The 24,560-nt window shown below is 37.4% G+C and overlaps 1 protein-coding gene across 14 annotated transcripts in view; it reads left to right on the forward strand.

Moving 5' to 3' along the window:
• TENM1 (teneurin transmembrane protein 1) overlaps window positions 1-24,560 on the forward strand; it is a 926,028-nt gene that overhangs the window by 227,516 nt on the left and 673,952 nt on the right. For 8 of the 14 annotated variants that reach the window (XM_064159466.1, XM_064159460.1, XM_064159473.1 and 5 more), the window contains exons 1-2: window positions 8,265-8,425; window positions 10,505-10,582. The gene's annotated coding sequence lies outside the window, so the exon portion shown is untranslated. Of the gene's footprint in view, window positions 1-8,264; window positions 8,426-10,504; window positions 10,583-24,560 lie in introns of those variants that run through there. The other 6 variants (XM_064159463.1, XM_064159467.1, XM_064159461.1 and 3 more) reach the window with 3 other exon arrangements.

Genomic DNA, 24,560 nt, shown 5'->3' on the forward strand with positions numbered 1-24,560 from the left:
TAGAAAGTGTATTGCATTAGGCTTTAGTATTAAAGATAAACAACACAAATGAAACTGAAAGCATATGGCATTCCTTGCCTTCTATGCCAGCTGATGAGCAATACATTTTGTATTATGATCCACTTTGGAGGCTTTAAACCATTAAAACCTTGCTGCTTTGTTTTGCATGCTTGGAAGTTGCCAGTTAAACCAACTGGAGGAGCCTAATTTAGCTGATTGTGTGACTGATGTGTCAGAGCTCTGGCTTTGAGTTTTCTAGGCTGAAAGTGAAAAATTGGACAAAATGAATTGAATCAAGCAGATTGTACACAATAACATTGCCTCAAAGGTGGAACACTGATGACAAAGCTGAAACACTGTTTATTAAAAACACATAAAAGATGTAGAGAAGCAATGAGTAATTCTTCTATTCAGGTAATATATTCAAGAGCTCTAAAAAAACCCCACAACATTTCCTTATGGTTACCTGATGGAAGTGTTCAGTATATCACAGAATTTGTTACAAAAATTCAGTTAAACTGCTAGCTATCAAACAAGATAATTTCAGTCATCTGTACCCTCCATTGAATGACTCTACTTCAAGACCTCTGCTAAGACTGAGTATAATAGTTTTCCTCAGGTGATATAAAGGATTTGAAATTTTCACATGGATTGCAATTGAGTGGATGTACTGGCTTGATGCAGTGATGCTAAGTAGGTAAAATAAGTTATTTAGAATGACAGCAGAAATAAATGTCACCTTAAGAACTTACTGAGAAAATAACTACAGTTAGTTTTGAAACTTCTGTATTTCAGCCCTATCTAGAGAGTATGATCTCTTATTTTTGTGGCTATGATATAATACGGTTTAGTGATGATATGAAAAAAATGATCTAGAGATTCCTAGAATGAACAGAAAATTCTCTGTGGTTTGGATGTTTTTGGAGAGAAAGATCTATAACCATTGGCTGGTATTACACTAGTTTAAAACTTTAAAATATGATCACCTAGAAACTCTTCTTAAGCATTCAGGTATTGATTCTACTTTTTAATTAAGCATTTGTTAATCACAGACCCTTAAATATAAAAGAAATATTAGCTCAAACCACACCCTTCTTTTGACTGAGTTTCTTGGAAATATTCAATCACTGTGGTTATGAAATAAAATCAACATTCCCTGGGGCATTATTTATCTATTTCCATTTATGTCTTTCCTATTTTGCATCAACCTTTTTCTTCCAGAGATGCAGATTTGTTTAGACAGGTCTGGCATAGTGTGAGACAGTTTGTTCATGTTTGTTTGAGACTTGAAAGAGGAGGAAAGGCAATACCTCTTTGCATATTTTCTTTTAACTTTCCTGTGATTAAATGTGTTATGTCAGTGAGTGATAGCCTGATTGAAGGCTCAGCTCTTTGCTGTTGTGAAATTACTATAGTACTGTCTAGATGTGGGAAGGTTGCCTGCACAAAGCAGAATGACTCATAGACATAGTGGCAGAGCAGGTTCTGCAGAGGCTGGCAGGGCAAAATCATTGAAACTTCTGGATGGGGATAGTTGTATGGTTCCTTGGCTAAATGAGCCTTTTTCTGCACCTCTTCCTAATGTCTTCATATCAGTCCAGCTAATCTGATCGTGTTAGGGTCCTTGTACTCCTTTGGGGGGCACTATATGCTGTGTTGGAAGTAAAACATGATGCTGGTTTAAGAGTTAACCAGTCTCTCACCATGCAAGCTGCCATCTTCTGCTGCACATATGGGACTTTTAGCTTTGTACAACCGTGGTGAGACTTCTTCCTCATACTTACTGCAGAGATTGAGTCTTCAGTTTTATTATTGTGGTATTTTTTTTCAAGCTAGTTAAAAAAACAAACAAACAACTGAAATTTGTTGTACTTGTGACAATGTCACCAAAAAGTGTTTCACTATCTCGTGTTTCTACTTAGTCTCTTTCTGCTTCCAAATTTATGAAAGTTAGTTATATACAAAAATAAAGACTTGTTTTTTTTAATTTTTTTTACTGAATCTCTCTGTAGCTCTTTCTACATTATCTCCCAAATAATCCAGTAAGTGGCAGCATGAGTCATTCACATAAGTTCTGCTGCTTCTCAGTTGCTAAGTGACAAGATTTTTTGCATAGCCCATCCTGTGACCATAGAAACTCTTGTTGAATTGGTTAAAGGTGTCATCTCTGCAATATTGTAGCTGAGTCAAAAGGGTGAAAAGAATTAGAAATAGTGCCAAAGCAGAAAAAATATTTTTCACCAATACTGTTCTACTCAATACTTTTCTGAATAAACCTGATGTAGAAATTTGAGTAGCAGATTCAATTGGTATATTAATATTCAGTTTGCATGTCTGTCTAAATTCAATCTCTTAATAAAACTCAGATATTGATTGTTACATTTCTAATTTTCCTCAAGGATCTTCTACACAGGGCTGGCAAAGAAACAAAATGGAAAAGAATTTTCCTATGGAGAATTATTAGAAAACCCCAGACATAGAATACAAAGCTGAGTTAAATTTATGTTATACAGTTTTAAATCTAATAGAGAGCTTTAGCAAGTAGAAAGTTTTCTTAAACTGTTTGGACAGCCACACCAAAAGTACAAAAATGTAAAAATGTGTACTAAAAGTAAAGAGTTAAACATGTATTTGGCTTCTAAGACTGGCAAATTCAGGATGTCAAAACATTTCTGAAAGGTAGAGATAAAAATTCTATCTGAAGTGGGTTCACTTTCATTCCAAACCACCACACACCGGTGAAAGATTTAGATACAGATTTGATTCTACTTTCTACTGCTCAAGTCTCTCTCTGGTTTTCAGTTATGTTGGTTATGGTGCTTCATAAGTAAGAGCAGTTATCTAATGGTGATACTGGTAATCATAAGGTGTTTATTCCTGGACACACACACATCACACATGTACACACATTTTAATATTCAAACAGTATGTATTGAAATGCTTAAAGGGATCCTGCAATCAAATGCCAATTTGATTGTGCACAGAGTTGCTTCTGGGCAAGGCTTCAAAGCAAACAACCACAAGAGCAACAACAACAAGACAAGAAAAGAAGAGTTCCAGCAGTCTGGTCAAATGGCTTCCTGTGTTGTGAAAGCATCTGGACATGTTCAAGAGAAGGGCACTAAGGCTGGTGAGGGGGCTGGAACAAAAGCCCTACAAGGAGAGGCTGAGGGAGCTGGGGTTGTTCAGCCTGGAGAAGAGAAGGCTGAGAGGAGTCCTTATTGCTCCCTACCGCTACCGGAAAGGAGGTTGCAGCCAGCGGGGGTTGGTCTCTTCTCCCAGACACCCAGTGACAGAATGAGAGGACACAGTCTCAAACTGCACCAGGGCAGGTTTAGGCTGGACATTAGGAAGAAATTCTTCACAGAAAGAGTGATCAGCATTGGAATGGGCTGCCCGGGGAGGTAGTGCAGTCACCATCCCTGGAGGTGTTTAAGAGGAGGCTGGATGAGGCACTTAGTGCCATGGATTAGCTAATTAGAAGGGTTAGGTGATGGGTTGGACTTCATTATCCTAGAGGTCTCTTCCAACCTGGTTAATTCTGTGATTTGTGGAGCTGGACATTTGACTCACACAAGACTGTACTTTCTTGCCTGCTTTTCATATTGCAAAAAAAGACAGAGAGGTCCTCAGAACATTATTTTAGCTCTGTGACTGGAGTGTTCAGATGGAACTGGTGAGGATGGTGTTGGTTTTTTTTCGAGACAAAGCTTTCATTGAATAGAAAACAAGACCGTAATCAAGAATTACTATAATGTGAGCTCAGATTACTTCTCCAGAATAATCAAGCAGCTCACAAGAGAGTCTAAGAAATTCTCTTCCAGCATATCCAACCTGTTAATTCTAGGCCTGGGGACTGAGAAAGTGAAGTTTCAAGTCCCTACTATAGATAGATATCCATTAGTACTAACATAAAATATTTTATACATGAGCTTCCTTGAGCTTGGTTTATATTATTGGATCTCAATGTCAAAACTTCCCTTTACCAACTTGTAGTATCCTATGTTTGGGCTACTTAGGGATTCAGCTTGGAGTAAGGCTCTAAGTTTTAAACTACAGTGCTACAAGCTAATGGAACACTACATGACTGTGTGAAATGGGAGACTCATCTCTTCCGCTGTATAAGAGAAATGCAGCTGTTCATTGGAAAGTCTGATTTCCTCAGGAGAGGCAAGTTAACAAAAGACTGACAAATGCCTAGACCTCATCATCTATTTGTGGTCTGACAGATCTCTGGTACAAAAATATATTACTCAGGGTGACATCATGCAAGCTAGGAGTAGTTCAGATTGCTTCCTAACTTGTATGTCTTCACACACAAAACTAAACAGACACTGCTGAAAAAAAAGTCCTCTCAAGTGTACTTTTTAGTTAGTAAAGTTACTAACCAATGATGAAGTGTATCAAAAATATGGAAAATTATTGACTGATAGGAGGTAAATAATGCACTGAAGAAGGAATTATTGAAGAAGGAGTCTGAAGCACCATGATGCCATGCTACTTGTCTGGAGCAAAAATCTAAGTGGCTTTTCAGGTTCAATTGGTTTCCTACTTATCACCATAGGAGTGGAGCACCTGATGCATTTCAGTGTACCTGGTGTGTCAGCAATGGCTGGGGAAGAGAAGGATGCTGGGAAGAGAAACCAGTACCTTTTAAATGAGGATAGTATCAATTCCTGAGCAATGTGGTCCCACACAGAAAATTAAAGTGTTCTGTAGAATCTTAAGCAGAGAACTTAGTCTTCAGTCTCCACTGCTGTCACCAATTAGCAAGCAACAAGAAAGGGACTACCTGATGCTGTAGGACTCATTTTGGTGGTGGTGAAGTACTAGTCTTAAATATTTAAGCACATTTTCATTTCTGAGAAGAGGTTATCATGGCTAAAGCATCACTACAGATTTTATTATGCTTCTGTCTAGCATGGTTTTCTACTGTACATTCTGTAATGATAAGCATGATAAGAATTTAATGCAACAAGTCAATACAGCAAAGGATTTTCTTCCAGAAGTAACTGTGTTAGAGAACCTGGTGGCAAAATAGTGAATATATTTCCCATTGAAATAATGAGATACCTCATTATTTATCTGACCTTTCAAAATTCCAGTTATTTAAAATTTAATGTAAACTTTAAGAGCTGTACTCATATAGGGGAAATATAATGAGATCTAGTAATAACTCTGAAACTCAAGGGAACTTTTTAAGTATAGAACATACCTCTTAAACCCTGATGACCTTTAAAACTTGAAGAAACATCTTAAGTAAGCACACTGAAATTATTGCTGTGAGGCATTGAATGGGAGTAATAGTTGAAATGTGTTTGAAGTTAACTTGTGCATGGAAATCTGGAAAACAAATCACTTTGTCAAAAATGTTTTTAAACTTCCCCTGAAGGAAACTTGTAGCTTTTTGGGTTTGTTTTCCTGTTTTGTGATTTTTGATGCAATGAATTACTCAGAAAGTAGTTCAGGCTCATTTGCTGCAGGATGATTTTTGGGCCACAGAAACAGTTTTTATTGCATGTCCTTTTTGTGTTGCACACATGTTTAACTACAGTCTGCTTTTCATATAAAAATTAGAATTATGGCTCTATAAAAGTAGTAAAAGAGACTTGAGATGTCAGAGCAAGATCTGTGCTTCAATCACATATTCCTTATGTCCTCTACTGAAAAGACAGTTTTCTGTCTTCCTAATGAAAGCTGAATGCAGGTCATGGCCCATGTTATTTTAAAGTGTGATTCAGGCTGCAGTCTTTTTGCCTAAACTAGGTCAGAGTGAAATGCTACTATAAGCCTTATTCTTTCCATTGGAAAGACTTGTATGATTTTTTTTTTTCCTGCAATAAGAAAACATGTTCCTCAATTTCCTCTTGAAATTGGAGTACAAACAAATTTCGGCAGTTACAGCATCTCACTCTTGTTGCATTTTGGGTCTGGGAAGTAGCTTTATGACCTATGGTAAACTGTTTTTGAAGGTATATACTTTTATAACTTGCTTTCGGTTGTCCACTGGTTAAGTAAAATGGGACAGTCTCAATATACCTTGGCTATATCCAATTCAGTATTTGTTCAGATGATAGGTTCAGAAAATTATTATATTTACACCATAAACATGTATTATATGATTCATCTGCCTCCCCTTTTCTTGTACCAAGTCACATTTACCTTTCTGAACTATTACAATAAGATCTATATTCTCTACTAATACTTTATAATCCAAAACGCTATATGGAATTCCATAACAAGTTGGTGCCCTCTCCTCTGAAATGAACATAAATTCCCTGTTGGAAAAGTTCTGACCTCCAGGCTTTGTTGACAGAGATCTTGTTCTTTTCTTCATAGTATGTAACTCATGTCATGTCTCATCTCTAATCATTTTGTAAATTATTGCTAGTCTTAAAAATCCCAAGCATCTGTTGTTTCTTCTATACTTTTATGGTGTAAGCCCTATGTAAGTATAAAAGCGATAATATTTCATCCCCAAACATCACAACTAAAGCAGACAAAGGGGAAAGCATGTGTTCCAGGTTACTTACCTGTTCAGCAGGACTAGCTTTTTAGGCAGGGCTGCTCTGTGGCTGTTTGACCAAAACGAAGTAGAAGAATATACTCCTTTCAGTATCTGGCCTTAACACTTTAACTTACGTTTCTAGGGCACTAGTCATTTCAAACAGACCATTGTGTTCTCTGGGCAGCTGGATGAAAACATTTGTACAATTGCCATTTCAGGTCATGTAGCTAATTTAGATTTTTTTTTCTTCTTTCCCATTATGGGAATAAATCACCATGGAAACCATGATATACTCTGCTTCTTTGTCCTGTCACCCAATAGTCTCTGTCCCTATTTTTTGTGTATTCCTAAGGAAATAGGTTCACAATCCCTATATTATTTTACCCAAGTTTCCTTTTACAGAGGTTGTAATCCTCTATGTTGTGGCTTTTCAGTGCTACTTTCAGCAGGAAAAATACTGTAATCAGAGACCTTGTGCTGTCTATTTTTCATCAGTAAAAGTTCACTGAGTAGGCTATTAATACTTATTAACTTCGTGACTAGAAAGGATGACTGGGTATTGGATATATCACATTGCTTACAAAGCCTAATATTTATGTCTAGATACTCACCAAACAGTCCATTAACTGAGGAATTCATTTTGACTTTCTTTGTGAGGCAGCAAAGAGATATTTATGTAATGAGGATCCAGTTACAGTTTAGTATTTTATAATTCCTGTTGTTTAGAAGGAAGGGATTATTTCTCTTTTAGTGGTATGCTTTTAGATATCATTTCATCATTCATGCCCACTTCTTCACAAGATGGAATGGCTAATAACTGATGTGAAGTTCAACATATTTTTAATGGGATTTTCAGATTAATCCGCTCCTCTTTCTTTGTCATATACTGTTTTCATGATTGCCAGTGAAAGCTAAAAGGGAGAAAGGAAGAACCTATAGTGTAGCTAGGCAGCAGGGAAGAGTCACAGAATAATAAAATGGCTTGTATTGGAAGGGACTTGCAAGGGTCATCTAGTCCAACACCCCTGCAGGGTCATCCTGCACTGGACCAGCTTGCCCACAGCCCTGTCAAGCCTGACCTCGAATATCTCCAAGGATGGGGCCTCAAATACCTCCCTGGGAAACCTCTCCCAGTGTTCCACTTCCCTCATAGAAAAAACTTCTTTCTAACATCCAATCTAAATCTAATTTCAAACCATTGTCCCCTCATCCTATCACTGCAGGTATTTGTAAACTGTCCTTCTCAAGCCTTCTTGAAGGCCCTCTTCAAGTACTGGAAGGCTGCTCTTAGGTGTCCCAAGAGTCTTCTCAAGTTTGAACAATCCCAGCTCACTTAGCCTTTTCCTTGTAGGAGATGTGCTCCAGCCCCTTGATAATTTTTGTGGCTCTCCTCTGGACCCACTCCATCAGGTGCCTACCCTTGTGCTGAGGGCTTCAGCTGGATTCAATACTCCAGATGGGGTTTTACCAGCACAGAGCAAAGCAGCAGAATCACCTCTTTCAATCTGCTGGCCATGCTTCATTTGATGCAGCCCAGAATCCAGTTGGCCTTCTGGGCTGCAAGTGCACACAGTTGGCTCATGTTCAGCTTATCCATCAGAGCTCCCAAGTTCTTTTCCACACAGCTGCTTTCTATTACCTTATCCCTCCAGCCTATATTGATAATGAGGGGCGTTACAGTCCAGGTGCAGGACATTGCACTTGGTCTTGTTGAACCTCATGAGGTTCACCTGGGAACCTAAATTTGCCTTAATGATCCAAGGCTGAGCTGCTTAGTGAGCAAAAAGTACATAGCTAAGGGAAGACGAGGAGTGGAATGGTGGACTGAGAGACCTAAAATTTAGATTGTTATTTTATTTTGTGAAATTCCAATCTTGATGTTGTCCAGAGGCTGAACTTCTGAAAATACAAGAAAAGGTAAGAGGCTGTGTCAGCTTGATTCACTGTAAATCTATAGATGATTTTGGTTACAGTTTTTATCTCTGTAAGTTTTCCAAAAGGCAGATCTTCCTTGAGTAAACTTAGGAAAGAAGAGAATATATTTTGTTGTATGAACTTTTTGCACCACAAAAGACTAAATGTGCTTGTGGGGAAGAAGGTTTAGAATGTAAGTTGACAATAGGGAAGATCCATTTTATGGAAGGTTTTAGAGTTGAAGGACTGTATTGTATATATAGTGGACTCTTTTTCTACTCTGCTAAAATCTAGTAAAGACCATGTCTTCACTTTTCTCCTACAAAAATTCTGTCTTTCCAAATGTCTGGAAGTTGAGATATCTTTCTTCCACACATTTTTCACAGTCCTTTGTTAGCTCAGGTTTTAGATCTCTGCAAGCCTAGTAACTGCACTGGGGCTTATTCTTGAATGTAATTCTATATTTGTTGATGACTGTAGTAAGGACATGGAAAGGAAACCAGTTTTTCTCCAGTCTGTGTTCTTGCTCTGACACTGACATGGATCTTAGAAGGATTCTAATGAAGTGAAAATCTAAAGCAAAGATGGGTGTGTATAGAATCCAAAGATGTTAATTAGAAGAGGAAAAAAGAAATCTGCTCCAGGTAGTTTAAAATAATTGAAAAAAATCGGTTTGTTTAGGAAACTTCTAGCAATATGGCATCTAATAACTGTAAAACCAATCATTAGATGCAATAAAAGCTCAAGGAATGGCTTATAAATGAATGATGAATAAAATGAGAATTCAGAAGCAAATAATACTTTGTCAGGAAATGTTAAAAATATTTTATATATAATGATTAGTTTTACCTTAATTATATCAAAATAGAAGTCATTCAAATTAGTGTGCATTTGAGTGGAAACTAATTGCATTTTAAATTTCATTGAAGAGACCTGGCAAACAAAATGGTAATTAAAAGCAATTATCATGTAAACAAAAAGCATCAAAGCCTATATGCTATGTATTTTTATTCCTGGAGTTGAAAGCAAGCAAGGCAGAGTAATGATTGAGATTTATCCAAGATTAGCTGAAACAGGACTGAAAATTAAAAATGTATGTACCATAACTTCAGTGTAAAACTCTGATAGCCATCTCAATGTTACTCTCAAGGTGAACTCCTCAAGGCAAGACCAAGCAGCTGTACCATTTTGCTATGGCCTGAATAGTTGTTTTCCTGCAAATCACATCATTATACTTTAGTACTGTCTGTATAATGTGATCTTTTAGTTATGTATTTCAATGGATTGTCTGGTTCTCATTTTTTCCCTTTGCTCTCTTTGACTTTTCCATTGTTTCCTTGCCTTTTCTTAATGTCCTTCAGAAGCAAAAGCATTAGAATATCATAAATGGTGCTTTTCTATACATGCAGAAAGATAGTAAACTGCAGTCTTCATGGAAGAGTCAACACTCCCATGTAATTCTCAACCTTCCCTTTCTAGCACATTAGGAATTTTGTGCATGTAATGAAGATCAACACCTGAGTTCTGAGTATCCCTTTATTTTTATTTTTGCAGTTGTGCTGTAGAGATGCTTGTTAGCTTTAAGTAGCTCTAGGATATTAAGATGAATTTTCTGTTATACATGTGTGTGTGTATATATTTATATATGCAGTACCTATCATGGCATAGCTACATTTTTTGAATAGGTCCTGGTCTGTGTAAAAGACTAAAAGAAGGCATTATTACCGTCACGTTACAAAAGTGAAACTGATACAAACAAGCTCTTGTACAAAATTGTGTCAGAGCTAGAGAACACAAGACTGACTCTATTGAATCTCATTCTAAACCAGCACACTCCCAGACTTTCAAAACCAAACACCGTTTTGAAAGGACTTGTGACTAGTTTGCAGAATTCAGTATTTTACTTCGATTTGAAGTGCCCCCGATGAGCTTCTTAATGCCACTACACATAGGGCAGCTCTCAGTTTCCTTAGGAAGAGAAGAAATGGGTTTAATATGTTGAATAAACTGAGCAAAAGATGAAGCCTGCAGCTTGATTTGTTCTTCTGTCATTGGGGATGTTTTTTCCTCTCTTTTCTCCAGCAGAAATATTGAGGGAATTGTAACACACCGTTTGAGAGCTGAGGAACACATCAGTGAAAATTCCAGTGTCATAGTGTGGTAAGTTCAACTTTTCACTCACTTTTCCTTACGTCTTAGAAATGAAAAGGCATAGTGAATATGTATGATGAAACTGATGCTTTTCCAGGTTCCACACTGAATAAAATTTTAATTCTGAATTAATGATATAAAAATCTTTCACATCTGTGTTCAACTCTGAGGGTTGCCACTTTTTAATGCTGCATGATGTCTGTAGTTTTTTCATGAACTGGATCCAATTTCTTTGAGACTAGCATAAGCTTTAGCTTTGAGAACAGTGAAGGGTTTTATTCTTGTTGAGCCTGACTCTTATTGATTTGATGTCCTCTAGAAATCTCTTCAGAGGAAAACGCTCTCCTTACAGAGGTAGATTAACTGTTTGACCTTTAAGCATCGCATGAAAATCAACTCTCTTTTAAATGCAAAAATGTCACCTGGTAATGAAAGGGACTTCTTAATGTGTTTGGGAGGAAGCTGAAGTTTGTCTTAGGACTGTGAAAGAGCTTCACTCTGTATTCTGCAGCTTGCTTTGCAGCAGATTGTTTCATTATCCAGCAGTATCATTATTCTTTTTTATTATCACCTTAAAAATAAACAAACAATGATTTTTGTTGTGTTTGACACAAGTAGTGCATTTTAATTTTGTAGGCTTGTATTATTGACTTAGAAAAACCCTGCAACGTTTCAGCTTGAAATACTGACTTACAAATATGCAACTGCTATTCAGGTGTGTGGGAATGGCATCTGTTGTGCATACTAAAAGTGTGTGATTTTTATCTCTTCCACGTGGAGTTCAGCATTAACTAGCAAAGCTGCTATTAATTAGAGTTGAGAAATAAGTTGTCATGCATTTTGCTTTCATGGAGATAGTTATGCTGTTCTGTGGGCCCTACTGAAAGCAGGTGCCTTTAAGGGACTAAAGGCCCAATCCTGAGTTGCATGGTCGCTTCTTAAATCCATTATACATAAGGCAAGTATCAATTTCCTTTGGAGGAGAAGAAATGGGTGTAATAAATAGAATAAACTGAGCAAAGATGATGACTACAGCTTGAACTGTTCTCTCATTGAGGATACCTTTTGCTTTCTGTCTTCCAGCAGAAATATTGAGGGGAAGTTACATGAAGTTAATTTCAGAAATAATACTGGAAATTCAGTTAGTTTGATATTCTGCCTCTGTGATTTATTTTGCAGCTTTAAATTTTGTTTTACTCCTTTATTTGTGTCTACCAGTTTAAGGGTAATAATGGTAATGAAGGTGATGGACTAACTTGTGCTTGTAAGTGGGGTTTAGATATAATTATCTTAATTCTAGAGTGTGGAAGCATGGAGAGATGACAATTTAGTGTTATGAACTTAATAAGTGCATGCTTATAAAGGGATGATCTAAGAATTCTTGTGGTAATGCTTTCATTAAATTTATGGCAACTAGTATATAGTTTGGGTTTGTTGTTTGGCATTGAATTAGTTGGGGCAGTTAATAAGGCAGGGACTATAAAATATGTAGTTATTTTCTTTCCAAAAAGACCCGACCACAAACTATATACAAACTAATTAAATCTGGCTTCTAATTCGGAAAAACCTTCCCAAGGATGCTTACAGGCAGTTTAGTAATGCAGGACAATCACAACATTGGAAAAGGTTTAGCCACAAACCGGCTTTGCCCCACTTGCAAAGAGAGGGCAGCCTGGAGCCCTAGGGACCGTCCGTGCTATTCACGGCGGTGGAGCAGCAATCTCGAGATAGGCCCTTGGCTCTGGAGCTGCAAATTATAATGCAGTAGTGGATCAACGTGGCACAGAGTCCAATGCGAGTAAAGCCGCCGAAGTACAAAATTACTCTAGACACAGCTTCCACTAAGTAAAGATCGTGGGGCACGCAGAGCAAAGCCGGACTGCTCGGCAGTGCTCCCATGCGCGGCGGCAGAGCCAGGTCCCTGCAGCACGAAGCCGGGATGCGGCGGTCCGAAATCTGGGACTGCGCTTTCTCATCATCCTTCTTCCGGATCCCCTTCAAGGTCCGGCTAGACAGTGTGTCCAACTGCCATATGTATATGCTGGAGCGGTTTGCTCTTCCTCGTTCAAGCCTGCGGGGGTGGGGGAAGGAACTTCGTACATACTTCTTTCCACATTCCAAACCCCAGCAGGTGGCGGAGGGAGGGAAACAGTTTCGCGCCCCATTCGAACCTCCGGTGGGGCAAAGACTTGGGCGTGCCCTGCCACAGGCATTCAGAGACAAGGAGGTGTTACAGCCCTGGAAACAAAAATGCAAACTAGTCAAAATCCAATTGTCGGAACGGCAGACACAGCTGGACAGTGTTTAGGGATCAGCAAAGTATGATAATGATGTAACTGAAGAGGGATTGGAGAGCAAAGTTTATTGTGAAAGTTTTTAGGGGAAGTGCAAGTGTATCTCTTACTCCTTGGCTCAGGTTTTCCGCTGTTCGTCTTTCATATATGATATTCTGATGTATGTGAATAAGAAGAAACAGTGATTTAAAATATGCATGCACAAGTGCTAGTGGCCAGAATTATTCAAGAAACAACAGGTGCAGCAAAAACTTGTAATGGCTGTCATTTGGAGAGCCGCAACATTACTTTTTCTTTCACAGAGCTTGCCTAGGTTCATTAAGTGCTATTGGCATGTTGATGAAATCTGTGTTACTGTAAATTATTACAACTTAATGGGGGCTCCTTTTCTTTTTGCCTGAAAAAATATTTATGTGTAATTGTTGTAGTTATTTTCAACTGCCATTCTTAAAGTATCTTCTTATTTTTAGCCCTGCTCAATTATGATTACTAAAGGGTTTTGGAGACTAGATTTCTGTAAGAGCTAAGGGCAAAAGCATCATATTTTCTTGCTCTTCCTTGGATTTCATCCAAAGCCAATTCTATTTAATCTGCCTGCTGCTACTCTGGAAGTGACATCTGTTCAAATTTACACTCTTTATCATGGCTGACATGTTGTTTGTGTGTCTGTTTACTCCAAGCCCTTGTTCGAACTGCCTCTTGCAGATAATTTGTGGGGTTTTTCCCTTTGTCTATGACAAGTTGCTAGGTATTAAATTGCTGCATATGGAACTTTGCTATTGTTTTTTATTTCTTTTCCTCAGCATTGCAATTACGTTTTGAAGAACAAATGGGAAGTCTAGATGCAGTGTGTGTGTATCAAGAAATATACTGAGGAAGAGTAGATTAGAAGTGAAGGGGTGTGAGAGCTCTGGCACACAAGAAATCTGTATATATAGTAATCTGATAGGGTTGTTATTAAGGTGTGGGTTCTGATATCAATATTTTTTTCTTTTTGGTAAAAGGAATATGGCTTTGCAATATTAGCTGCAAAACTAGTCTTAGACCAAACAACTAAATTCAGGCTGTGTTTTTGTAACATTTTGTGATGTGTTAGATCAGGTCCCTCCCCCAGTAGAGTGAATTCATTAGAACTCAGAATTTTGGAAAGTTGAAAAAGAAAATGAAATTGTATTTTTATAACAATATAAGGAGAACAAGCTACTACAGAATATAATAACCTTAAAGAAGATGGAGAGAGGGATGAGGTCAAGTGGCTGCAGAGCAGCAAGCCAAAACAGTGGCGGGGGAAGATAGAAGCAGCAAGGGAGAGATACAAATTGCACTTCCAGACAGAAGCTTTTGGTGCTCCAATGAAATTGTATTACCTTATCCATTGTTGCTATTTTATGGCCTATCCCTGGAATGTTCACTTCTTTACTCAGAGACTCCATCATGCTTCTAAGTTTCTCTGTTCTCAATTATTTAATGTCTGAGCTAGAACTCTAGCTCAAATGGCCACACATTAATTTGTATGTAGGTGAAATTTTTTAGTTCCTACAGTAAAAAATATAATTGAGTTTAAAAGCTCTGAGATAAGCTTTGAATCATAACTCTTATTCACAAATATTCAGTCTGAATATTTAATTTTTCCTGCAAGATTTGGCTAAATGCGGATTTGCATTTTCACATTTCACACAAAGTTTTTGAAATCATGAAATTACTGCTTACAATCAAAACTGGTATTTTCTTTTAATCACCTGGGAATGAGATTTTAAGATAAATGAGACTTGAAAGGAAGATGTCAAGAGCCATCATCTTTATGTATGTGAGGACAAGAATCTCTGTGGAACAACACAATCTCAAAACAACGTTGCTAGCTACCATACGTACTGAAAAACAACCCTGACACAATCTTAAATTTCATAATTGTGAGGCACTACAATATTGTAAGCTACTGGAAGGGGGATGGGGAGAAAATGAGTATCATTGCCCTCTGTCTACAAGCTCACACAGGAAAAAGTTTCTGTAATTATTGTGGTATATACTGAAGGAAGTGCAGTGCTCAAATGCACAACACTAAATTGAAAATGGATGTAATTTTGAAATATCAGGCAATGAAAAATTAATAAAGTAAATTCAGAATTCTAGAATATCTAGAGCTAAAATACATAATGGAAATATTTAGATTCAAATCTATTCCTTTATTGATCTTTGGTGCTATAGCACCAATCACATAACTATTCCTACATCCTGAAACAGTAAAGTCTCCATCTGAGTTATTCTTTTTGCTACTTATTCTGATTTCTTTGTTTATGTGTGAATGACTAGGACAAAAAAAAAGATGAAAAAATGTTTAGCATTTTACATAGATGATGGATGACAGCTATTTATTTGTAAATAACATTTAGAGAGAAAAAGGTGTTGTCTTGGCTGAAGAGAAGTCATGCAAAATAACTGTGTTCTCTTGCCTGTCCTAGAGCTTAGTGAACTCAGCCTTAAAAATAGGTTCTGAATTATTTCTAAACACTGGGCTATAGGCAAGTTAACTCTTTTAAAGCAACTCTGTTTAAGACAGTAAATGAGAGAGGTAGCAGTGCACAGGCTGTATAAAGACAAATTCCACACACACACTTTTACTTGCCTTTTTTTTAACATACATCTGTAGTGATCCCATCCCATGCTTCTGCAACATCTGCCTTCTGGCTGCCTTGCTAACAAATAGGACCTGACACACCTTTGAGTCAAATATGCACAGTAGCATGACCCATCTGTAGATTATGCCTTGCTTCTGCTGGATGACAAAAGACTATTTGAAAGAGACAGTGAAAATATACTTCACAGATAGAAATCATGTTCATGTCATCGTGTTGTCTTCCTTTCCAGTGCTATTCTTCCTTCTGCATACTTAAACCAGCATTCATGAGATACATGTATCTCTGTCATACAGAAAACCTTTTTTGACCACTTCACAGATTTAAAACTTTAATCCATGATTTGCACAGAAATTCTTTTGCTTGTTATGGTTTCATTCCTGTCTTTAGTTCTGTGCAGTAGTTGCTGTCTGTTAGCACAAAATAAGAACATCTTTCAAGATGTGTTGATGGGAATTGCTATTGGCCATAATTTCTGTACCTTGTTTTGCTGGTAATAAAGTCTCCATGCCTAGACTTGTTGCCAAGAAAATTTCTGCATTCATCAGGCTGCCATCTTCCAGAATCTCTAAGAAACTGCAAGAAGGATGTTGCAGAGATGTGGGGTTTAAAAAAGTTTCATAAGTAGGATTTGAAGACTATTATGATAGGAGAGGCTGTGTGCATCCCCTATAGTTCTATTTACACTTCTAAATCATTAAAATAACAAAATAATGCAATTCTGGTTATCATAGATGGCACAAAAATATCTAGCTTTGCTTTGGGCTGTTTTAATAGAAATCAGTGCATATGACACAGCTGATGTTGCTATTTGACTTCTGTTGGTGTTTAGCTGTAACTTGGGTCTGATTTCATTGGGCAATTCATTCACTAGATATCTGAAATTCAAACCAGTGTTGGAATTTTTGACTCAGTAGTCAAGGGGATACCTGTTATTAGCACTCTCTGCAGAGAATGCAGTGCATTGTGTACAGAAGGTCAAATGAGGTTCTGCTCCCCCTTTATGCTGCCTTAGGCCACATATAGAGCATTGTGTCCAGTTGTGGGCTCCCCAGTTCAAGAGGGACAGAGATAGACAAGAGAGTCCAATGGAGGGCTATGAGCATGACTAAGGGATTTAAATACCAGTTTTATGAGGAAAGAAAGAGATTCCTGGGGCTTTTTAGTCTGGAGAAGACTGAGAGGGGATCTTATTAATGTTTACAAATATCTGAGGGGTGGGTGTCAAAAAGAAGAGGCCACTCTTTTCTGGGCAACAGACACAGGGAGTTCCACTTCAACACAAGGGAAAAACTTCTTTCCTGTAAGGTTGATAGAGCAGTAGAACAGGCTGCCCAGAGAGGCTGTGGTCTCCTTGGACACTTTAAAGATGCATCTGTAGGCATTCCTGGATGACCTGCCCTAGGTGATCCTGCTTTGACTGGAGGGTTGGACTTCATGATTTCTGGAGGTGCCGTTACCCCTCTATAATTCTATGAACATAGTCATGGCACAACTACTGTTTCCTGTCAGGCACTAGACATACTGTAAGTAAAGGATGTTTTTCTGCAACAGGTTTTTAGTAGTCCAAATATAAAGGAGAAGATTGAAAGGAGATCTTATCAATGCTTAGCAATATGTAAAGGTTCGGGGTCAAGAGGATGCGGCTAAACTCTTTTCAGTGTTTCCCAGTGACAAGACAAGGGACGATGGGCACAAACTGAAACCCAGGAGTATCCAACTGAATGTGAGAAAATACTTCTTTACCTTGGGGGTTGGAGCACTGGAACAGGCTGTCTGGAGAGGTTATGGAGTCTCCTTCACTGGAGATGTTAAAAGCCTGCATGGGTGCAATGCTGTGCAACCTGATCTAGGCAAACCTACTTTAGCATTAGATTGGACTAGAGGATCCCCAGAAGTATCTTCCAACCCCTGCCATTCTGTGATGCTGTCTGATTCTGTTTCCATGCCGAGTAACTCCAAGTCAATACAAGTAACATGCAACTAACCATCAATTAAACGAATCATAATAAAATGGCAACACTGAGACTAGAAACACTTCCCTTTTGAAGCACATTTATCTTTTTCTATTAAAATTGCTTTGCTCTTTACTTAACAGTTTATCTGGAAATGGTTTTATGACAAAAAGTGGGGGCTTTAGCATACTTCAATTAGAGAAATATACAAACTTCTTATTTATTTGCTGCTTGAACACTTAGTGAAGTCCTGTTTTCTCAATATATGGATTTTAAGTTTGTCTCTCTTTTTGCATGGCAGGGGGTTGTACTATGTCTGCAAGCTAAGTTCCTTGATTATTCCTCTTACTGTTTTTGTTATTTTTCTGAAATGAGTTGTAGCATAGGAAGAGAGCATAAGCAAGTAGATACATTATAAGGCAGAACGAGTCTGTATGCAAACCACATTGATAAGTCATTTTCACTCCTGCTATATATTACTTTTTATATGACATAAAGACTATATTAGTCTTTGTTAGTCATTTGCCTTTCAAGCAGCCTCTCGGAGGAGACTGAATATATATATTTCATTGTATGGCACGGGTAGATTTTTATCCCATGTAATTACATGATATTCATATTAGCATTTCTCATTTTCTAATTAGAAAGAAATTCTTCTTATCAGATATTCCAAATGAGCTGCTTGTGGGATACAAACAGGAGATGAAATCTTCAATTTTGCTTTTGCAGTACAGAAAAAAAAAAAAGTTGTCTTGATTGTTCCATGTTATGTGTGAGAAAATTCTGGAATATGTTGCCATCAGTACTGACAGAGAGTTAAAGAGACCTTGTAGGAAAATATTACAAGTTGACTAAGAACTTTCCCCCCTCTTTACTGTCAGTATAGGACAACTGTTTTAGTGAGCTAAGTAATAAACTCAGTCTGAAAAAACATCCCACCAGTTATATAGTAAATTTGCCACCAGTGGACACATAAAATAAATATATTTTAAATAGTGACTTGTTTCAAACTATTGCTTACCTTCTGTTGTTTTATGGATCAATCTGGTAGTACTGTTTTCACTTCTGTTGAGAAGGGTAATTAACTATAGTCTCTTACTTAGGAAAGTGTGGCTTTATTTGCTGTCTGGCAATGTTTGAGTTCCCCAATATTAAAAAGTAGGCTGCTGGCATGAAAGGAATGCAAATATTTCACATAAAATCAGCTGTTCTCCTGTCACCAGCACTCCAGAAACAGCAAAAGATTCTCCTTGGCCTAAAGCAACCTGCTGCCATCATGCCTTTCAAAGGCTTCACTGAGCAGCCAAAGGGTGCCAGGCTCAGTTAACCATTAACGACAAATGCTCTGAGGAAAAAACAGAAAGCTACTTTTTAAGCTTTAAGGGAAACCTGGTGCTTACGTTCACCGTGGTAGGGTTCTTTGGTAACGCAGCTCAGTCTATCAGTGTGTGATGTGAAGCTAAGGCTGTGTTTTTTGATGGGAGGTCTGACTGAATGGCTGTCCATTGCCTGGACTCTGGGCTAGTCCCGTGTGCAACCTGCTCTAGCTGGTATGCCAGCTCATTCAGTGTTTGCTTTGATGAGCCTTGTGAGTGCAGCTTTTTCTATTCTGAAATCATCCATTTCATTTACATTCGGTGTTATAAATGGCTCAGAACATTTCCTCTGAACTGCTATGATAGCGAACAAAATCAACCAGTTGGGTATGCACAAATTGTTGATTTGAAGGCTTGCTTTCATGGGTTCCTATTTCCAATTTTCTGGCTGAGCTGAAAAACTTATGTAGAAATGTTATTGTCCTGTAGTGGAGCAAATACCAGTTGTATCAAAGTGGCTGGAAACTAGTCTCTTTTATATATATATATATAGGTTATAGTATTCTTCTCCTGTGAGTTTGTAACTAAATCCTTTATTTCCTTGCTAAATTTTGTCTGAAGGAATTTATTAACATGGAACAAGTGACATATAACTGCACCTGAATTGAATAGATATACTTGAAGTCTGTTTATTTTTTCATCTAAATCATGTCATCTGTTATAGAATGTAACTAAGATTGCATCTACAAATAGAAGTATACCCTCTAGGACTGTAGTCATACAAATCAAAGATGGGTGTTTAAGGCCAGGCTGGATGAGACTCTGGCCAGCCAAATCTAGGGTAGGGTGTCTCTGCCCATGGCAGGGGGGTTGGAACTAGATGATCCTGTGGTGGTCCCTTCCAACCCTGAAAAAGAAATAAATTAAAATCTATATCTGAGTCTTCTGTATTTTTCCATGACAGCAAGAGCCACAGAGAAAAGTATTGTGGGGATACAATTCAGTTCAAGTATTGAAAGCTAGATGAACAGAGATCTATTCAGACTGAATTTGTAGTCATCAATCAGTATTTTAAAGCCCTTTTCCACCTTTTTTTCACGTAAGTAGAAATTGAAGTTTAAAATTTGGTGTTCTCATGATACTGAACAAACTTTCTGTTTTGGAAAAAAATGTTGTGATGACACTAATGGAATTTCTGTTATGTTAGAGCATTCTAATGGAAAACAGAAAAGTGAGGAATATCAGTGGTAGAATTTCTAGAAGAAACAGGGCTAGACTCATGTTCTGTCACGCACGCTTACTTGAGCGTTTTCAGTGGCCACACAATGTAACCTGCCTTGGTAAGACACTATTCTGCTGTTTCCTTGTGGTCTCCCTGTTTCATTATTTTATGATGTGTTTAGCTTCTCAAGATGAAAGGTAGTCTTTTTCATCTTTCTGTCATATCTTCCTATGCAGAGGGGAAATTTAAGCAGGCAGCTTTAATAACTTAACATAGTGTAAGGAAGCTGTGCACAAGCAGAATATAAAAAAGCAATCTAAAATTCAGCATCTTAAGTGCCTGGAGCTTAAAAATGACTAAGGTGTTACAACTTAATAATGTGTTTTGGGATCCACACTTCAGAGGAAATACAGCTCGAGATTTGTGATAGAGGCTATTGCTCTGGAGGATAGTCTGTTACTTATTCTTTATAATACACTCTGCATACAAGTGAAAGCAGATTTAAATTAGCTTTTATGGATTATTTAGCATTTAGTTGATGAAAGTTTAGATCGATAATTAAAAGATTTCCCCTCCCCCATTATTATTTTTTTCCCTACATTCTTTTTGAAACCCAAATTATGAATAAGGTTTTTAACCAAAAAAAAAATAAGAGGGAGACTTACCTGAGTAAAAAAAACCTGAAATTTGCATCAGAGATTTGTGCTCAAATAAATGTATTTGTGCTAGAAAAAAAAATTGATTTAGCTCAATCGAACTTGTTTCTTAAACATCTTTTTTGCTATTCAGAGTCCTTGAAAAATCAACATTTATTTCCAGTAGGTATTTTTATAACTGTTGCCATAAAACCTGTGTACTTTTTCTTATAGTAAAGAAAAAAAAAATGCTTAAATTATGTTTTTTTGCTTAAAATAAGACTGATACACAGCCTGCTGTAGAGGAGTTTCAAAGTGCTGCTGCACTGCACATTTGCTAACTGTAGCAAAATATACTTAGGCTGCAAAATCTTCACACTTGCAAGTGAACTTCAGGTGAATTAACTGAAAGAGTGTGACTACAATTACTCCAGCCTCAGTCTTTTGCTTAATTAATGCTTGTATTTCACTTTGAAAACTTGATTTGAATTCTGAGTGCCAGCTTTCCCTACATAAATAACTAACACAGAATGTATTGATTGTTTCCGATCTCACAGAATACAAGTCTGGCAGATTTTCACTTATGCATTTGTGTAAATGCATTGTAAAGAGTAGTTGACCAACTTTTCCTACAATGTATTTTGCAATGAACCATCACACTGTCAAGTTCTATAAAAGTTTGTGTAAATGACTACTCAGATTCTCACCTATAGCACTGACCACCACCTGGAAAGTCAAGATTAAGTAGCCAGTTTTCCAAGGCTTGTGTGTTGAATGAAGTATCTGAGAGAAATCTAATTTTCTTCACACAACTAGACCCTGCTTGACAAATCTAAAGTTGTGGAAGATGCTGGGACAAGATTTTAAATATGTAATAACTTCACACATAAGAACTAATTTTCTAATAGAAGAATCCATTCTTTAAAATACTGAACATGTCCTGTATCAACACTTGCCCATCAAGCTGCTTTATTACTCCCCTCCTCATCAGGCATCAATGAGGAGAAATTAATATGGAAGAAAGTCTCATGGGTCAAGATAAAGCCAAAGGTAAAGCAAAACTAGTACATGATGATAGAGGAAAGCAAAAGGTTTATTCTCTACTTCCCATCAGCAGGTGATGTCTGGCTGCTTCCTGGGAAGCAAGGCTTCAGTACATGCAGTGGTCATTCTGGAAACCAAATGTTGTAAATAATGAAGGCCTCATCCTCCTCCTTTCTCTTTTGTTTTCAAGTAGGCATCATATGGTCCAGAATATCCTTTTAGTCATCCTGTGTCGGCAGTTCTGGCTGTCTCCATCCCTGTCTCCCCAGCTTCTTGCCCGGACTCTACCTGTGAGGGGATAATGCTAGAGAGACACTTCCATGCTGTGGAGCACTGCTCAGCAGTAGCCAAAACTTTGATGTGTTGTCAACATCTTTCTAACTAAACAACATAGTGCTGTGAGGAAAATGGAACTGCACCTCAGATTTAATGGAGCCCATCATTAAGATTCTTCTGAATTCAGCTGAGCTTAATAAAAACACGTGATAGAAATGTCTGCATTACTTAACTGCAAGAGAAATATCAACTCCTTTTTCATAGCTTAATTTATATTTTTATTTTGATGGATTTTTTTTTTATACTTCCAGAATAAGTTTTGGGGTTTTTGCCTCCTCCAAAATGTTGCAGTTACAATCCCAAACACTTCAGCACAGGACAAAATAAACATAATTTATCTTCTTTTGATGGTTCGACTATTATATCATTTGCAGTTAAAAATGTAATTAGGAAGAGGTTTTAAATTTATGTAGGGATGTATGGGGTTTTTTTTTAGCTTGCTTTTTTTTGAAGGCATTATTTCTGAATATATATGAAATAATATAATTTTTCCTGGTTCTATGAAGTGCATATATAATGGAATTAAGCAAGAGTAGCAATTTAAAATGTCATACATCATCCTTTAAAAATTTACATCCACACTACATCATTAAAGAAGTCAAATAAGTGTGGATATATGCAATTATTTAGAAAATTCAGCAACTAAGAGAGAAGTTGCCAGAGGGTGTAAACATCTTCTAGAGTAGGAATATTGCTTTAATCTCATGGTGTTCTGAGACCAGAAAGTTACATGCTACATTTATCAGCCTGAAGTCTGACTGAGTCTGGAGCTGTGCAAAGTCTGTGCTATTGGTGACAGCATTGCATCTGGTCTATTTAAAAAGCCATTGCCCCTAGGGAAATACTGTTAAAAACTTTTGATCTGGTTGATAACAAACTTGTGCACCTTGATTCCTAGACTGGTAGAGCTGAGGTTTCTCTCTCAGCCTTATTTACTTTTCTCGACCACGAACTGCAAGTGAGTGGTTAGTAAACATCCAACAGACGTGGTTATTAATAGTGCTGTCTTATTTATGGTTAAGTCTTAAAGTCATTGCAGATAGAAACACTAAGTATCCCCCCCGTAGTGATAGATTTGCCAAGCATCTCAGATTAGCTAGCTTCTTAGGAATGGGTTTTTAATTTCCATGATTCTGATTACAAATAGCAGCAAAAGTGGTGCTCCTTCCACATTTGCCTAATTTTTCTCTTGCTTGTTTTGCAGAATTTCTGCCACGAGACACTTAAAGCAGAAATTCTTGTTTTGTTGTTTAGCCCTACTCAGTCCAGTTTTTGGCTGTGAGAAAGGAATAAATGTCCTAAGCTATTGTTAAGATCCAAAAATGTCTTGCAAATGAAGAAGGAAATCTTATGCATCAGTCTTTGCTATGCAAATACCAACTTAACAGTGTCAGCAAGTCTTAGTTCCTCTTAGACCTGATCTAAAAATGTGAAAACAATGAATTCCAGCAAGTATTTCTTGCATACTGAGTTAGAAATACAGCAAAGGTGAGAAGTGCCTGCAGTTAAAAGCTTGTTTATTGTCGGCTTTCCTATATATTTAATGATAGTAATGTTCAAAGGAAATTTATTATCCTAGATATGAATATCCTATGCATGTAGCAATGAATGATGATGAGGGACAGAAATTTTATTACTTGAAAATATTTGGAACGAACTAGGAAAAAAGTGGAAACCAGACAAAAATAGTTTTCTGACCATTAGTGATGTTAACAAATTTGAAGACCTTATTTCATTTAATATCTGCCTGGGTGACTTTTCTAAACTTGAAATATTCTTCAAAGTCTAGTTTTTAATAATGACATTAGAAGGACTAAAACTTTTATGATTAACAAAAGCTCTAGTCCTTTTTATTAACTTTAAAATCTCTAAAATAAATTTTAAGACTTCATAGGTTAATGAAATTTAATTGAGATTATTTTCATTCTTGCATATTAGAAGAATCTAAATCTAACACTGTGGAAGCAGGGAATTAATGTGGCTGAGTCAGGAATTTATAAAAATAGAATTATTTTTCTTTTCCTGAAAAGCTCACCCCCAAACTATGTACAAAACTAGTTTAGATTTATTTACAGATTGTAATTCAATCGGGAATTCTTCAAAAGGATGTTACGAACAAATTTAGATTTAGGAAGTCAAGAAATGGAAAAGCCTGAGCTATAAACACAGCCTTTCCCCACGATCAATCAAGCTGAGCAGAGAACTAAAGAAACAGCAGGCTTTACTCACGTAGGTGAGATAGATATTCAGCAGTGATCCCTTGCTGGATTTCTCTGTGGCTCAGCTACCTTCTGATGCTGCAAGCAATATTCAATAGTCTGGATCCACGTAGTAGAAGCCCAAGGCAAGTGGCAAAGCCACCAAAGTCAGAAATGTCTCAAGTTATGGTTGCCACAAGACAGAGACTTGTGAAAGCAACGCTGCCTGAGCAGCGGCAGGGGAGAGCCAGACTGCTAGGGACCCCTAGTCCAGAAGGCAGCCAGGAAGTTGGCTGATGATATGGTCTGAGAGTAGCTGGGTCCAGGTGCCACTGGCAGCTCTCTCTAAAGGAC

Source organism: Pogoniulus pusillus, chromosome 19, assembly GCF_015220805.1.
Source record: "Pogoniulus pusillus isolate bPogPus1 chromosome 19, bPogPus1.pri, whole genome shotgun sequence".
In the NCBI taxonomy this organism is placed as follows: domain Eukaryota; kingdom Metazoa; phylum Chordata; class Aves; order Piciformes; family Lybiidae; genus Pogoniulus; species Pogoniulus pusillus.